Source organism: Sminthopsis crassicaudata, chromosome 3 (genome assembly GCF_048593235.1).
Source record: "Sminthopsis crassicaudata isolate SCR6 chromosome 3, ASM4859323v1, whole genome shotgun sequence".
Lineage (NCBI taxonomy): Eukaryota > Metazoa > Chordata > Mammalia > Dasyuromorphia > Dasyuridae > Sminthopsis > Sminthopsis crassicaudata.
In genome coordinates this window covers 17,385,798-17,403,147 of record NC_133619.1, presented here as the reverse complement: position 1 = coordinate 17,403,147, position 17,350 = coordinate 17,385,798, and the positions used below count along the sequence as shown (strand labels likewise).

The 17,350-nt window shown below is 39.9% G+C and overlaps 1 protein-coding gene across 5 annotated transcripts in view; it reads right to left on the bottom strand.

Moving 5' to 3' along the window:
• Positions 1-17,350, bottom strand: part of SCHIP1 (schwannomin interacting protein 1) — a 768,598-nt gene that overhangs the window by 135,755 nt on the left and 615,493 nt on the right. The gene's annotated exons all lie outside the window — the stretch shown is intronic.

Genomic DNA, 17,350 nt, shown 5'->3' with positions numbered 1-17,350 from the left:
TAGTATTAGCAACATAATAAAATAATTCTGAGTCCATTAATATTCATTTTGATGTTAAAGGTCCCATCATAGACGTTTCAAAGAGGCTCTACAGCTTGCCATTCTTTCAGGCAGATTTTTTAACCACTAAATGTAAGAATCACAAATTACAGCATCATAGATTCATGGCTAGAAGGGGACCCAGCAAACAGCAAGTCCAACCACCTCATTTTGAAAATGAGAAAACTGAGAGCCAGAGGGCTAAAGGGACAGCCCAGGAGGTCAGAAAATCATAAGCACTGGGGGGCAGCATTTGAACCCAGATGATCTAATTGCAAATCCACCATTCTTCCCATTGTGCCATGGTGCCTTTTAATCAATTTTGATCCCGACCTAGAATTCCAATAAGCATTTCCAGGCCATTTATAGTACGTGTGTCAGGTACTATGCAGGGAATCGGGGCTCCAATGACCAAACGACTCAATCCTGGCCCTCCAGGAGCATACATTCTACTGAAGGAAGCAGAAGAGAGAAGGCATCTGCCTCTGGGATGATCTTTCAGCTATTGGATGAGGAAGTTCATTAAAATTTTTTTTCAAGAGGGGCAGCTAGACAGTGCAATGGATAGAGGACCATTAAGTAAGGAGAGAGAGCATTCCAGGCATAGGGAACAGGCCATTCTGAGGATGTGTCAGAAGTGACATTTGACCCCGCCTCATTGCCCTCCAAAGGCAATGCTCTTTCCACTGTACAACAATTTTGATTGGCTGAAGAAAAACCCAGCTATAACAAACAAACCCTTTGGAATGAGTTATAGTGGACACTCCCTAGCTGTTGGAGATAAAAGGAGGTCTTGCCTTCAGTTATGAGTCAAGAAAATTCATGAGAGAAACCATCCAGATTTCAAGAAAGAAAACTCTTGTAGCACTAACTTCCTCAGGGGAGGGAATAGTGGTGGTGGTGGGGAAGCAATTTCATCAAACATGTTTTCTAGTAGACTTCTCTGGGCTGGTACACAACCCAATAGAATTATGCAAGGCATTGGAGAGAGAAAGCACATAATTTTCCATGTGATCAGACTAGACTTGCTGAAAGGGGTAGTTAGTTAGTAGCCTTATAATCTATGACACATCAAACATATAATTAGCCCGTAAAAGAACTCTGGGAAAATTAACGAGACTTGAGAAAATCATTTAGTCTGACGTCGAAGGCAGGCAACCCAAAGACAAAGAATTAGTAACAATAAAGGCCTCTATTTACGTGAAATAATCATTTCACTGAGCTCAGTGTCAACTGTGTTCAAGACTATGGTTGGTCCTAATTAACATTTTAATTCTAAGGAGTCAGATAAACAGTGACAATTATGAAATTCTAGAAAACAATCTTTTCTTCTTGCATGAAAAGCTTTATATTCCACAACCCTTTTTGTTATTAATTGGTGAATCTTTCTACAGGTGATTTTTTTCATGAAGATCTATGACTCTACAAATATCTCTTCTTGTCATTCATTTATTTGAAAAGCCACCTCTTTCCTCCATTACCATTGCTGGAGAAGAGTAGTGCAGAAGGAAAGAAGTCTGGGTTTGTCTTGGACTTATTCAAGAAAGGGGAGGATGCCCTTCTTTCCTTCCCAATCAGATGTGTGGGGATTATGGGAACAGTGCACAAACTATTACGCTCAGATGCTGTGTTGGTTAGGTTGTGGAACTGCCTTTTTGCCTCTCTCTTTTTTAATTATTTGTTTTTGAGGAATCCGTCTCAGCCAGAAAGATAGAACCTACGAGTACACAACCAGATAGCAAAGTGGAGAGAGCTCTGGACCAGGAGTTAAGATCTGAGTTAAAATCCTTTTCCTCATCTATAAAAGTAGCACTTCCCTCACAGGGTTGTTATGAGGATAAACTTGTTAATATTTTTCAAGTATATTGTAAACCTTAAAGTGCTATAAAAATACTAGCTATTATTTTTATAATTATGATTAATGGTTACAAGTGTGGAGCATTTGTCAAATATATTGTCAAATGTCACCACTGTTTTGCTTGACTGCTTTTCTTTGCTTTAATGGGGCATTCTTTGGAGACAAAAACTCTTTTGAAAGGAAAGAAGAAATAAAGGGAAAAAATAAACATTTATTATATGCTGGGCCCTGTGCTAAGTATTTTACAAATATTATCTCATTTGGAAAGTGATTGTGGTGTGCCCCCCTAAAAAATGCAGCAATAAAATATATTTTTTAAAAGAGGGTGGGTTACTAGAAAGGAGAAGAGGGATATATTTATTATTGAAGGTGAAAAAACAAAACAAAAACAATACTTGTCCCCCACTTTGTCTCTTTGCAGAGGTGGGGGTCTATGGGTTTGGTAGATTGCATTCAGTAGTTGGACTTTTTTGATATATTAAGTTTTGCTGATACTTTTCTTTTTCTGTTTTAAAACATATTGTTACTTGGGGGGGAGGTACTGTGAGAAATTAAGTAAAATAAGAAACAAATGACATTATCAAAATTTATTAAAAAACAAAAAGTGTCAAAAAAATTTCAGACAGACCCCATGAATTGATCTGATTTACCTGAATACCTTTAGTCATTAGGGATGGGAAGAGAGAGTGTGTAGAGTCAGTAAGCAATGACAATGAAGTTTTCTTTTTAAAAAGAGTATTAGTCAATAAACATTTATTAAGCACCTATTATGCACCAGGCCCTGTGCTAAGCTGTTGGGCATATAAAATCAATAAATCAACATTTATTAAGCATTACTATGAGCCAATCACTGTGTTAAGTGCTATAAAAATCAATCAATCAACCAATCAATATTTATTAAGCACCTACTATGTGCTAGGTTACAAAGAGAGGCAAAAAACAGCCCCTGCTCTGGAGGAGCTCCCAGTCTAATGGATCGACAATAGAGGCTTTTGTAGTTGTTGTTAAAGGAATATTCTGGGGAAACAGCCTCAGCCAAATGTTAGAGGGAGAACAGAGTGCCAGTCTAGGGGTCAGGCAAAACTGGGGTTCGAATGCTATTTCAGGCACTAACTTTGTGACTCTGGACAAGTGATTTAATCCTGTTTGCATGAATCTCTTACATTTTTCTGGGCCTCAGTCTCCCCATCTGTAAAATGAGAGGGTGGACAGATGGCCTCTCAGGTAGCTTTCAGCTTTAGGGCATTATAAATAGGAATGAATGTCCATACATGATCTCATCTGGTTCTCACAGCCACCTCAAGAGACAGAGGTTCATAAAAAGAGCTAGCCAACATACTTTATATGGCAACACCCCCATACCCCAGCAGGGCGAGGCCCAAGGACACAATACGTGCCCAACATTTATCCTAACTCCCGAGTTCTGCTTACGGAACTTCTACAGGTCTCAGAAGTCTACTTCCTATGTCCTGCCCAGATGGTCTATGGTTGCAGCAATTACTTTTAATATACAGGTCAGGGTTTGTAAGGGACAGATGGGTGGAAAGGTGGGCCTGAAGGAAGTCCTGAGTTCAAATCCAGTCTTAGATGTCTACTAACTGTGTGACACTGGGAAAGTCACTTAATCCTATTTGCCTTAATCCACTGGAGCAGGAAAAGACAAAATGACTCCAGTACCTTTGCCAAGAAAACTTCATGGTCGGTGTCGTCCAAGAGGTGTCTGACTCTTTACGAAAGCTTAATTCTAATTCAGGAGAATACAAGTAGGTAGGTCCACACAAGACTGCTTCAGAGGAGCTGGAAGATCACTTGAGACGGAAAGGCAGTAGAAGCTGCTGTTGCTGCTGGTAGTGGCGGGAGGGAGGGCAGGAAAGGCCTTCAGAAGGAGGCTTTTGAACTGAGTCTTAAAGAAAATCACAGATTCCAAAGGGGAAAGGTGGAAAGGAAGAACATTCGGGCACGTGGGGCATCCAGGACAAAGGTGTGGTGGGAGATGGAGCATCAGATAGGAGAATTGCAAATGAACTAGAAAAATAATTTATGAGAAAATGGAAAAAGGTGTGTTCATTTTCACTGTTTAACCGACATGTCTTAAAGTACAGTGAAAGATTTTTGCCAAGATTGTGTTGTGGTTCAGTGTCTCTGTGTTAGGAAAGGCAGGGATTCGGGCAACAAAAGGCTGTCTTTGTCTACAATAGTAAAGTTAACTGTGGGGGGCAGTGCATGCGTGCGTGCGTGTGTGTGTGTGTGTGTGTGTGTGTGTGTGTGTGTGTGGTGGTGGGGGGAATGATTAGAATAATTTAGCTTGGAAAATGGCAGCAGACTAGTAGCTGCTGAACTGTGAGCTGAAGAGGGTAAAGGAGGGAGCCAGGTAGGACAGAGGAGGGGTGGGGGAGTAAGGGACAATGGGGCCTGAATTTGGAGAAGGGTCCACCCTCAGCCTTTGGCTTCATTTTCCAACATCTGGGGAATTGGCTCGTTTTCTTTTCTAAGGCTTGCTGTGGCCGTGCCATTAAAAGAACAAAGCCTGAGAAGGTTTGATAAGGCAACAAAAGCCTCTCTGGGCCTCAGTTTCCTTGTTTGTAAAATGAGGAGATTGCCAGGTAGTCTCTAAGGCACACTGCAGCACGAACATTCAATAACTGTGGGATGCTCTGTGAACACTGTTTAAAACCTATTTCCTTCTGTAGGTTTTTTTTTTTTTTAATCCTTTGAGTTATTTGTCTGTTGGCTTCCTATTCCGTTATCATCCCCACTAGGGTCCAATAGACCAAAACCCTGGGCTTGATTTGAAAAATAGGCTCAGAGCAATTCCGCAGATACTGGTTTTAATGAAACTTGCAAGCACGGTCAGACTTTACTACTGGGAGAAAGGGTTGTGTTTGGGAAGCTGGGCTCCTTGGTGTGCAGCAGGGAAGAGATGGGGTGGGGGGTGAGATTAGCTGTGGGAGGCATGAAGGCCTGAGCTTCCAATGGGTCTCAGGATTTTGTGGCCCTAGGCCATCTGAATCTGAGTCTTGGTCCCCAAACTTCTGATTATGAAATCAGAGGTAATAATGTATGTAAAGTTTAAAACACAATGGAAAGGCCCACATCACCTGGTTATCGCCATACCCACATGATGCCCTTACTTCTGGGAAGTTCCTGCAAGATGATTTAGTCAGAGGCTATCCATACATACACTCCTGCTCAGCACTTCTAAATAACTAGGAATGGGCTATGGAAAGCAAACGAGCAACAGCAGCTAAAAGAGGGAGAAAGAAAGCAATATCCTAGAAAAAGAATAGCAAAATGTTTGAGGAAATAAGCTAGGAAGAAGAGGAGGAGAAGGAAGAGAAAGAAGAAGAGATATGAAGGAGGAAGAAGAAAGACAAAAAGAACAAAGAAGAAAAAGAAATATTATGAAGTAAAAGAAGGCAGAGAGACAGTATGGAAGAGTGGATAGATTCCTATATTAGGAATTGAGGAGACCTGTGTTCAAATCCCACCCCTGAAACTTATTAGCTGTGTGACTTTGGATAAAGCACTTAATCTCAGTGCTTCAGTCCCCTCATCTGTAAAATGTAGCCCTTCCTTCCATCTCTAAAGCTATGATCCAATGCTCTAACTTTTGTTTTACCTCAGTAGCTCATCCTGAACCCTTTCTTGGGCTCCGATGCCCTTAGAAGCAGAAGGCCATTTTCTGCCACTAATATTCTGGGACTTGCTGGGCAACTCTGCTTCAGCCTTTAATTGTCCCCTTGCAGCTTAGCTAAAGGAGGTTTGGGGGGACTCGGTTTGCCCTCTGGGTTCTCCATCTATCTATTCGGTCTCTCCAGGGTACAAGTTGGGCTTTTTTTTTCTTCAGCATGAACTTTTCTTAGTTCTGTATAGCTTGAATTTAAAATTCTCTTTCAGTATTTTTTGCTTGCTCTTTCCATGGCAAAGCAGAAAGAGGAAATACAAAACAAATCGGTTGACTTTTAGGTGTGTGAGGAAAACTGTGATGTTTTCCTTCCAAACAGAAAAAGACTTATTTGGCAGCTGTTTCTATCACTCATACCAACTTTCCTATCAATTCTGAACTTACAAAGAGATCTCTTTCTTAAAGCAGATTTAAAATATAATTATTGATGCTTTTTGTTACTATATTGTATTCTTTTCCAAATTTGTTCTATTCCCTCTTCATCAAACTGCTCCTTACAATAATATTAAAAAAGAGGGGAGGGGAAGCTAGGTGGAGCACCAGCCCTGAAGTCAGGAAGACCCAAGTTCAAATGTGACCTCAGACGTTTACATTTCCTGGCTGTGTGACCTTGGGCAAGTCATTTAACCCCAATTGCCTCACTAAAAAAAAAAGGGGGGGGGGCAAATAAATGGAATATAACAATAAATGTGATATTTTCCATCTATAGTTCCCCATCTCTGCAATGAGAGGTCTCCCACTCCCAGAAGGCCATTCAAATCACATTCCAAAGGGTAGCGATAACTGATTCCCAAATTCAAGGTACTCCTTTAATCATTTACTTTGCTAATCAGCTAATACAATCCTATCTCCCTCTTCTTGTTTTTGCAACTCTGACCTAATCTCTCCATGTCACTGTCCCTGTGTTACTTGTAATTAATTCACTATTAATCAGAGGAAGTAAAAAAAAAATTTTTCATGAAACTTCCAATCAAGTTTTTGTTGTTGTTATTTTTTATGACTGTACAAATATACAAGTGTATATAACAGCTTTTAACTAGAGAACAAATTTCAGGTGATTTTGTACCAAAAGTCAGTGTCAATTAACAGAAAATGTCCCCTTCTCCAATAATATTCCCTTTAATATTAAAGTGAAGTGAAGGAGAGAGACAAAAATAAAATAAAAAGTACACCACAGAGAACAAAAGAAAACTAGAGGGAAGCACAGAAAAGCTGGGTTGCTTTGAAAACAATGTGTAGGCTTTATTATATAGGGTTTTGTGAAATGAAAATGTATGGTTTTTATATTAAGCCTTTCTTATGTTCTGCTATTCTTCTCCCCTACTTTTTTTTCATGTTGTATTTAAATATAAAATAAAAATAAGAAACCTTAAAAAGTGAAGTGACATGGTATAATAATAGAGGTAGAGTCCAAAGGTCAAGAAGTGGATTCAGTTATTGTTTCTGAAACATATTGGTTGCAAGACCTTGAGTAAGCCCTTTAACCTCACTTTATATACCCTTACTTGACCAACCAATAAGCATTTGTTCATTTCCATCTTGGATGCCATGTTGGAGATGTTTCCAGGACTTTCGATCTGGAATGCCTAAAAGGGAACTGTGCAAGTTGGACTAAATCTAGATGAGAGAGTGGTGTCAATTGTAGAGATAATGTAGTCATCTGTAAAGAGATGACCATTAAGGCCACAGGAACTGATGGGGTCATTGAGAGGGAGAGAGTAAAGAGAGAACAGAAGAGGCCCCAGAATGGAGATGCTGAGAATGGCCATATTTGGTGAGCATGATGGGGATGATGGGTCAAGGACAGGGAGAGCAGAACCAGGAGTGAGAAGTGTCACTAAAATCCTAGAGAGGAGAGAGTCCCTAGGAGGAGAGGTAGAGTAGTTTGAAGATGGAGAAAAGACTATTAACCAATGAAGACTTGAACACTGGTAACTCTGGAAGAAGCCAGGAAATCAGAAACCATCTAGGTGAAAGTCAAGGAGTAAGAGGAGAAGTGGGGACTATTGAAGTGTTAAAACTCTTATGTACCTTGGTTTCTCCATCTGTAATGAAGGGAACCAGTCTAGATGGACTCTTAAATTCCCCATACTTCTAAATCTATCATCCTCATGGATAAAATGGGGAAAATATTAAAAGTTCTATCTACCTCCCAGGGCTAACTTTGGAGAGTGTTTGGTAATTTTTTAAGGTCTCAAAAAAGTTATTGTTATTGTAACAATAAGCCTCTAAATCAAATTATAATACAATGAAACCACTGTGGTTTTAATGTAACAAAGATTTATTAAGCAACTCCTACAGCAAGTTGTGGCTGAGAGAGAAATACAAAGTATGATCAGAAGTTTTCAAAGAGCATATTATGTAAGGGGGGAGTAGGGGTGGGGAGGGGAAGGGCAGATACCCAAGTAACTGTTACACAAGGGGGAATTATGAGAGAGAGGAAGAAAGAGAAGAGGAAGGGAAAAAAAGAGGAGGAACAAAGATCATACTTTAATCAATCAATAAATACATTTTTTAAAAGTACCTCCTATGTGCCAGACACTGTTCTAAATGCTGGGGATACAAAAAGAGGCAAAAACAGCCATCTTTAAGGCTCTGGCAAAGAGTCTGATCCTATGGTTGATAGTGGGGACCCAGGACAATGCCTTTCTCCCTTTCTAATCTGGGTTATCTCACATCAAAGCTGGGTCTAATAAAAATGGGACAAAGGTTTTGTGAATAGTCAAACTCCATTAGTGTTTCTTTGTGACTCACACATGAATCTGGGACCTTTTGCTTCCCATGAACTAGTTCTTAGTTTCAAAGATTAGGTTGTTTTCTGGAAGGAAAGAAGGATTGAAAGAGAAAAGGGGAAGGAGTCTCCCAAATAGTCATCTTACTCCCCGTAGGTGTCTTCTAGACTTTATTTGTTTAATTGGAATGAAATCATTTGGAGAGGGTGTTCTTTGTTGGATTGCTCTTTTGCTGTTTCTTTTCACATGTCTTAAAGATTATGGTTCATATTTGTTTCTATCAAAAGCAAGGAAGGCTCTATTCCTTTGGTCTCTAGTACAGCTGACAAAACCCCTTTCCCTTTTATGGATTACAAGGAGTAGCCCATTAGTCAGCAACCAATTTCTGCACATTCAGTCATTTAGGAGGATTTTATTGCCTACATCCTGAGAGATGAGATGGATTCCTTTAGAATATATCTCCAATGTGGGAAGTACACAGAGTCATTCATGGTGGTTTCTTACTAAAACACATAAAGAAAATCTAGAGCAGTAAAAGAGAAGCTCCAGCTAAAATCTAAAAAAACAAACAAACGAAAAAAACCAAAAAAACCCCCCAAACTTTTCCTTTTTTCCATATCTACCAAATAATCATGGATCTAGAAATCTAAATGAGAGAAATAATTATTAAAGAATTAATTGTTATTATGGGGAAAATACAGGATTTATCACCTTCTGAAACCTTAGTAGAGCAAACTGGCATCTGAAAGATATGGCTCCTTAATCTGGTTCAGCCCCCACCCAGGTGGGGAGACTCACATTAATCTACTCAGGTTTAGGTGGAATTAGTTCTTTGATTAGATTGCCCAAGACTGGAGGTGATTTGGAAGTAAAAAACAAAATCAAAGTCTGTGACTCAGGTGCTTTTCTAATCATACTCTTTATTTTCTCTCATTACTTTCCCACTAATCGGAATAGATTGCCACTCAGGAAACTGCCACTCTCAGGAAACATCCACTCTTCCAAGGGTATATAAGAGTTGAGTGATTTCCTTGAGGGGGTCTTGACATTCAAGAGTGTCACTGACCCCTTTAGTTAATAATATCCTACCATTATTAATAAAATAATTCATTACACAGAAATATGTCTCTTCAACTTTCTTATGTCATATAGGAGAAAACAAAGGCCATCTAGTTCATTTTACCAAAGAGAAAACAGCTCTAGAGAGATAATGTGTGATTTAGCTGAAGTCACACTAGTACTAAGTTACTAAAAGAGGCAGGATTTCAACTGAGGTCCTTTGTCTCCAGATCTAGTACTTTGGGGATCCTAGATCTAGAACTGCTTAAGACAAGTGAGATTCTCTACTCAAGTACCTTTATCTTACAAATGAAGAAACAGATCTGGGGCAGAAGCGGGGAGTGAAGGGGAAAGAGAGTAAGGATCTTACCCCATAAGGCAACTAGGTGCTGCTGCAGAGGAGAGAGCACCAGGTCTAGAGTCAGGAAGATCAAGTTCAACTTCGACCTTAGATATTTACTAGCTGTGAGATCCTGAGCAAGTCATCATCTGTATTTGTCTCAATTTCCTCATTTGTAAAATGGGGATAATAATAGCACCTACCTCCCGGGCTTTGTCTGAGGATCTGATGAGATCTAGTATTATGCCTATAGATATAGATATTAGTTGCAGCAGCTACTACTTTCTACTACTATTATTAGACACAGATACAATTTCATTAATATTTTTGCTTAGTTTTTGATGACTATGATATAAAGATTAAAAAAACCCCTACTGTTGCTATAAAGACATCTTTTAAAAGAAATATGAGATTTTGAAAAGGAAAAGAAAAAATGTTATTTTTTTAACGGAGTCAAAATTGTAATTCTTTTCAGTTCTGAGAGGATAACTCCATAATTCACAACTCATTAAGTCTTAATTTGTCATTTAAACTGGGTTTGAAAGCTTCTGTTTTATCTGATATTCAGCAGAATGGAAAAATATGAAGAGAAAACTACTTCAGCACTGCCTGCCCATGTGGAAAGAGCCCTGGGCTAAAAGTTTCCAGAACTGGGTTTCAAGGTCCAGCTTTGCTGAGTGACTTTGGTGAAGTACTTTCACTTTTCTGGGATTGAATTTTCTCTCCTGTGAAATGTAAACAGAAGACCTCCAAGGTGATTTTCAACTGTGGTGAATTTGATTTTGACAAGTTTGGTTTGCTTGGATTTCCAGATTCTTAGGAGTTAGTTACAGTAAAAGTATCTTAGATTTTAATTTTAGTAAAGACTGTTTTGCTTAGACAGGTAAGACCAATGGAGAAATCATTCCCATTTCTCTTTCCAAAACCATAAAGGCCCACAGTCAATAAATGGGTGCTGTAAATGATATCACTCCACCAGCCAGCCAACCAACACCAACTAAGTGTTTATGTGCAAGGGAGAAGGCCAAGACTGTACAAGATGGAAGACGTGGATGACTTATATGAGCTGACGAACCCACCACTGTCACCTACTAACAGCTTAAGGACCTGTGAGCTCCATAAATATTGCCTTGAGATTTTAAGATCTTTCCATTTGGCTAGAAACTAGCCTTCTTTTTCTAGGTTGTCTCCATTAATTCAAGGGAAGGCTTATGAAAATAGGGCTGATAGAAATTCCATTTGAATCCTCAGAAAGCACTTAGGACACGTTTTTTCATCCTATTCACTCTTCCAACTCTGAATATTCTCCTTTTCTAACTACTTTGAATTTATATTTTATAAGACGTAATTGTATTTGTACTTGGTCTCTCCTGTCATTCATCCCCTTTAAAATATTAAGTTAAGAACAAATTATTGCCTGACAGAGAGTAGCCACTTTAAAAAAAAGACTGCTTATTGACTGATATCTGGGTGATGTTTCAGGTTTGGTTCTAGACCATTAAAATAAAGTGAATAGTAGAATAAAGTGCATCGCATCGCATCACACGAATTTTTTTGCTCCCCAGGGCATATAAAAGTTATGTTTATACTATTTTGTAATCTATTAAGTGTTCAATAGTATTGTGTTTTAAAAAAGTGTTGTGATATGGGAGCCACCTGCCAGTGGCTGCCTGCTGGAGGTCCAACTTAGGCCTGTAGAATGGTTCTCTTCATGTGAAAGGATGACGATGATACAAGGAGACTGAGAGGCAGTTGCTGTTCTCTGACCTCTCTCTTCTTCCCTCTTGCCTCCAATTTATTTCATTCCCCATCCACAAGGAACATCTGCGTCAGCAAAGGCTGCTTTGCAGTTCCTTCAGATGTTATGATCCACAGCTGTGGAGGCTCTCAGAGAATTGACCCGCCCCTGCACTTAGGCATGGTCCATAACAAAAAAGCAATGTATATGTCTTAATTAAAAATACTTTATTGCTAAAAAAAAATGCTAAACATCACTCGGAGCCTTTCTTGAATTATAATCTCTTTGCTGATGGAAGGGCTTGCCTTGATATTGATGGCTGCTGACTGATGGGGGGGGGGAGTGGTTGAAAGTTGGGGTGACTTTGGCAATAGTAAGACAATAGTGAAGTTTGCCACATCAATTGATTCTCCCATCCACTTCCACTGTAGGATTACTAACTAGCCTAATTTCAAAATTGTTGTGTCTCAGGGAACAGAGATAGTCCAAAGATACACAGAGACAGGGATGGCTAGACAGTCTTATATGGGCATAGTTTATGGTGCCCCCCCAAACAATTAGAATAACATCAAAGATCCTTGATCACAGATCACCATAACAGATATAATAATGAAAAAGTTTAAATATCGCAAGGGACACCGAGATGACACAAAGACACAATGTCAGAACTTGCTGTTGGGAAAATGGTCCTTGACATAGGATGTCACAGACTTTCTGTTAAAAAAACAAACACCCAACCTCCCACAGGTGGTCTATGTGTACAGCAGACATTGTTATCTTCCTTTGCATCCATGGTAGCCCCATTGATATTCTCTTCACTCCTGTGAAGATCCCAGCAGGTCTGTGCCAGAATAGATGGTCTTTTAGAGTTGTTATGGCTGGAGTAGTCATCGCTCTGTGACTGTGCTGATCCAAATTTAGCTCAGCTGGTCTTGAATAAAAGATCTCACCAGTTGCTATGGGGCTCCTGAAGTCAGGAGAAGCTAAGTTTAAATCCTGTCTCAGACACTTACTAGCTGTGTGACTACTTTGCAAGTCATTCAATCTTAGTTTCCTTAACTCTAAAGTGGATATAATAATGGTACCTACCTCCCTAGATTGGTCTGAGAATCTGATGAAATATTTGTAAAATGTCTTGCAAACCTTAAAACAGCACAAAAATATTAAAGTGGCCTGAGGTACAAGAAATGTGGAGAAGGAGAAAACTACAGGAAAGTACAATGGCGTTCAAAACCAAGTACCTTTTGGGCTTCCCTGGACCAATGGGTTCAAATTCACCTTAATCCAATAGTCAAATGACAAGGGAGTAGAAACACCCATGAAAATAAAACAGGTCAATCCATCCTAACCACCTGCTCTGCTCATTTGACAAATAAGGGTACAGGATTCTGATTTTACAATGACTTCAGAGAGTGTATTTTGTCCTTATGGGAAGAGCACTACATTTGAACTCATGAAATGACTTTGATTTTCATCTCTCTATTTAGGTTTCAATGGTGTGACTTTGGTGTCACACAATATTTTGGAGATAGCCTGTTTCCCAGCACTAAGACCTAGCCAGTAGGCTGTGTCCTGAGCTTAGCATAACAACAATCCTTTGTGCTCAGGATGACCTCACCCTCTGGCAAAGTGTGTTGCTGGGACTGGAACTAAATGTTCACGGAGGGATTTAGCTCCCCCTATTTCCCAGGGCCATCCATCACATATTCACAATTCCTGCTCCTTGTTACTGACAGGGACTCCATTCCTGTTCCCATCACAGAATTCTGATTCTATGCCTCCTAGGGTGGGAACAACCCCCAAGATTTGAGACAATATTCTTCCCTCAGCTCCAGTGGGAATAATAACTCAAGATCTAAAACAGGTGAGAGACTGGTTCTGGTCCAGTTGACATTGGGTAAGGAGAGGAACTAGATGGCCTCCAAATTTCCCTCCAACTCTAAGCTCTCGAGAGCCACTTTCCTCGTATGAAAAATGATAGTGTTGGATTGTATGATTTCAAAGGCTTTCCGGAAACTCTGAAGGATTCTAGATTTGTATGTAGACAATTTAAGGATCTGTAGCTCCCCTCCTCCCAAACTTTCTATACCTGAATGAGGTATGTTTCTTGGTCTAGTGGATTGAGCATTAGACTTGGAATAAAAAGAAACAAACCTGAGTTCAAGTTCTGATACATAACTAGCTGTAGGGTCCTTACGTAGCAAGTAACTTCTTGTAAATAAAATGAAAGGGTCGGATTGGCTTAACCTTAAGACTGGCTCTGAGTCTCTGATTCCATGTCAGGGATCACACAGTTAGTGTCAGTGAAATCTGAACCCAGTTCTTCCCCAGGCCAAGCTCAGCACTCCATTCCCCAAACCTGGCCACCCCCACAGCTTAGCCAAACAAAAATGATCTTTCTTAAATCATGAGATTTTTCACGTCCCTCCCACACAATGATGAGGCAGCTGATTCATCCAGTCACTCAACATCCTGGAAACATCCCTGGAAAGCACCACGCTGGCTTGTGGGGTGACTGGCAAGAAAACTTAAACTAAAAACTCTCAGCGCCAGTGGTGCATTATTCAAGAAGAGTTTAATTCCATTTTTACTTCTCAGCAGCTTTGGTTTCCGTTAGACCCTGCCCAAAACAAATTACAAGTAAGATCAATACAAAGTAATCTCGGGGTGCCAAGAGCATTAACAACTAGGAGAAAGCAGGAAAGGCCTCTCTTATGAGGAGGTGCTTGAACAGATTGGGATTCTGGGAGGCAGAGGTAAGAAAGAAGAATATTTCAAGCCCAGAGGAAATGCACAGGTTATCATTTGAGCCTAGAAGGATGGGTAGGATTTGGTACAGCCCAGGTTATCATTTGAGCCTAGAAGGATGGGTAGGATTTGGTACAGCCCAGGTTATCATTTGAGCCCTGAAGGATGGGTAGGATTTGGTACAGTGGCCTTGGAAAACTCAAGGAAATTGGGTCCAGTTCTCATCCCAATAGTAACTAGATACTTGTTCCTAAGAAAGTCTTGGCTTTTCTGGAAATTAGCACCCATGTTTGCCAAATCAATGGGTTTGATCAGGTGATGTCTAAGGATCCTGCCAGCTCTATGCAGGATTCTATGATTTCAATAGGGAGATATTGAAGGGAAGTCAAACTTATTAGGAATTTGTCAACAGAGGCACATTTCAGGAAGTGTGTTCAGGAGCAGAAAGGCACACTGGGAGAACCAATTTGCCTAGGAAAGTTGGCAGTGTCATTGAATTTGAGGCTGATTTGGTGAGTAACAGGGAACCGTTGTAGATTTTTGAGCAGGAAGGGATACGAATGATCAAAATTGGGCATTAGGAAGATTAACCTTTCCAGACTAATCACACACTACTCCCTCCCTCTCCACACTCAGAGGTCCTGCTATACTAGCCTTCTTGACATTCCTTACACAGGCATTCTATGTCTTGTCTCTGTAACTCTCTACTGTCTATCCTCCACCTCTTACTCACCTTAGAACTCTTTCTTGTCTTTAAGATTCAGCCCAAGAGCTTCCTTCTGTACAAGGTCTCTCTTAGTTCACTAAGGCTGCCTCGTAGATGCTTTGTAATTTTAGAATACTTGATGTATTAGAATAAACATATTGAAGGCAGGGATTGTTTCATTTTTGTCTTTGTATCTTTAGTACCTACCAGAGGGCCTGATTTTTTTTTTTTGATAAAAAACTAAGGGTCTTTTTTTTTTTTTTAATAGTGGATGTTTATTAAATCAAATTGATCAATGAGTGAGACCAAAACCAGAGTAAGTTAGACATCCCAAGCTCCCACTCATACTCAGTGGATCAGTAAAAGCCGGCCAACCAGCCAGCCACATATACACACAGAGTGAAGTTTTAATGTAAGATGGGAAAGAATTCAGAATGCTTGTGTCATAGGGTCCCAATTTTCTCAAGAAAGCTCAGTGAGGTCATCTGAGAGAAAAAATGAGACAGGTTGAGGAGCTTGAGGGGAAAGGAAAGGAAAAAGTCAGGAATATGCACAGTAAGAAATAAGATGGATTGTGAATGAGTCAAACTGATGTGCATGTATTAAGTGCAGCCCATATTCCAGGTATAGAAAATGCTGAAGATACAAATACAAGCAAAAAAAGCAGACAGTCCCAGCCACCAGAGAGTTTACAATCTTATGTGGGAAGATAATACGGAGAAAGGCTTGCAGGGCAGTAGTGAGGGCCCAACTAAGATTATATAGCATGAATTTTCCATAGATTTAATTAGAGAATTTCTCCAAGTGTCCAGTAACCTGAGAGCAAACAGATAGTTCCTTAAGGTTTATGAGAGATAATAAGTTAAGGAAGCAAAGGATTCTAGGGTAATTTGTGAGATCATGACTGAAATGGATGATTTTGGTAGGTCAGGTTGGGTAGGGAGTCAGCTAAAGAAGAGGAGGCTGGAGAACAGAGTTGATACTCACACCAAAGGATTGATGGTCACTAGAAAGATAAAATAAGTCAGGGTCAAGAGCAATGGATGAGTAGGGCAAATGGAAGCGGTGAGGTTACTGTCACTTCAACATCATGGAGACAGGGCAGGGTCAAGAAAGGATGGTCCAAAGGGGTGTCCCGTTGTAGGTGGGTGGCTATACTTGGTGGAAGAGGGGAGTAGCACCAAATTTGAAGAGGACTATGCATCAGATGCTGTGAAGAAGTGAGCTTGATCTTTAGTTTGGTAAACAACAGTAATTAAAATGGGGGAGAGGAAGGCATGAGACCGTGCTAGGCTCTCTCTCCAAAACAGAGAAATTATTGCGGGAGAGTGGAGGTGTGAGCAGGAGACAAGAAAGAGAGACCTCTACGCAGCATCACAACGTTGGCAAAATGCTTTCCAGGGGATTCTCCCAATAACCCTCTGAGAACAAGTGCTCCATACATATATATATATATATGTGTGTGTGTGTGTGTGTGTGTGTGTGTGTGTGTGTGTGTGTATATATGCCATGTACATTCTGTACAAAATGAGTTCACTGGTAGAAGGAACTCACAGTGCTATGTTAGACCAGCTATTACTCTTCAACTCACAATACTAGAACGTTCCCCGAGACATCAAACAATGACTTGACCACAGTACCAAGAGGAGGTATCAAAAGGCAGGATTTTAAATCTCAGTCAAGTACCTCAAGATCAAGATCATGTGAGGTAACTTATGTCCAATGTTTTCAACCATAAATAAGCTATATGTTAAGTGATGTTTTTGTTCATGTCACAGTCACTAGCCAAAAGTATCCCCAGAAGTATGCTAATAAATGACCAAAAAATACATATATGACACACTTTTAACTTTAAACCACATCATTAATATTTTCTCAAATACTTTCTTAAGTTTGGATAATCAACAGTGGATAGAGTACCAGCCTTGAATTCAGGAAGGACCCGAGTTCAAATCTGGTCTCAGACACTTAACACTTCCTAGCTGTGTGACCCTGGGCAAGTCACTTCCCCTTCTTTGTCCCACCAATGAAGTCAGCACAGAACAGATTTGTGTAAATGCTCACTGAAAAATTGAACAATTTGCTAGTAACATGTATTCTTTAAGTATTATGTAAAAGTCACCTCTGATTTATGTGGATTGATCTTGTATGTACTTAATCGTTTGCAAAGTTTGAGCTTCCTGAGGGAACCTTTTTTGTCTCTCTAATGCCTGGTGTAGTGCCCCCACACATAATAGGTGCTTTATAAATGCTTGCTGACTTGGTTTGTTTTTGATTTATAATTCATGCACATGATGTATAATTCACACACATAACTCATGCACCTACTCTACCATACTACCACCTACTCTAATATGAAATGGTTTGAAATATGATGGCTCGGCCTTGGACCTTATCCAAGAGATTTTATGGTCAGATGTAACAAAAGAAGGAAAGTAATAACAT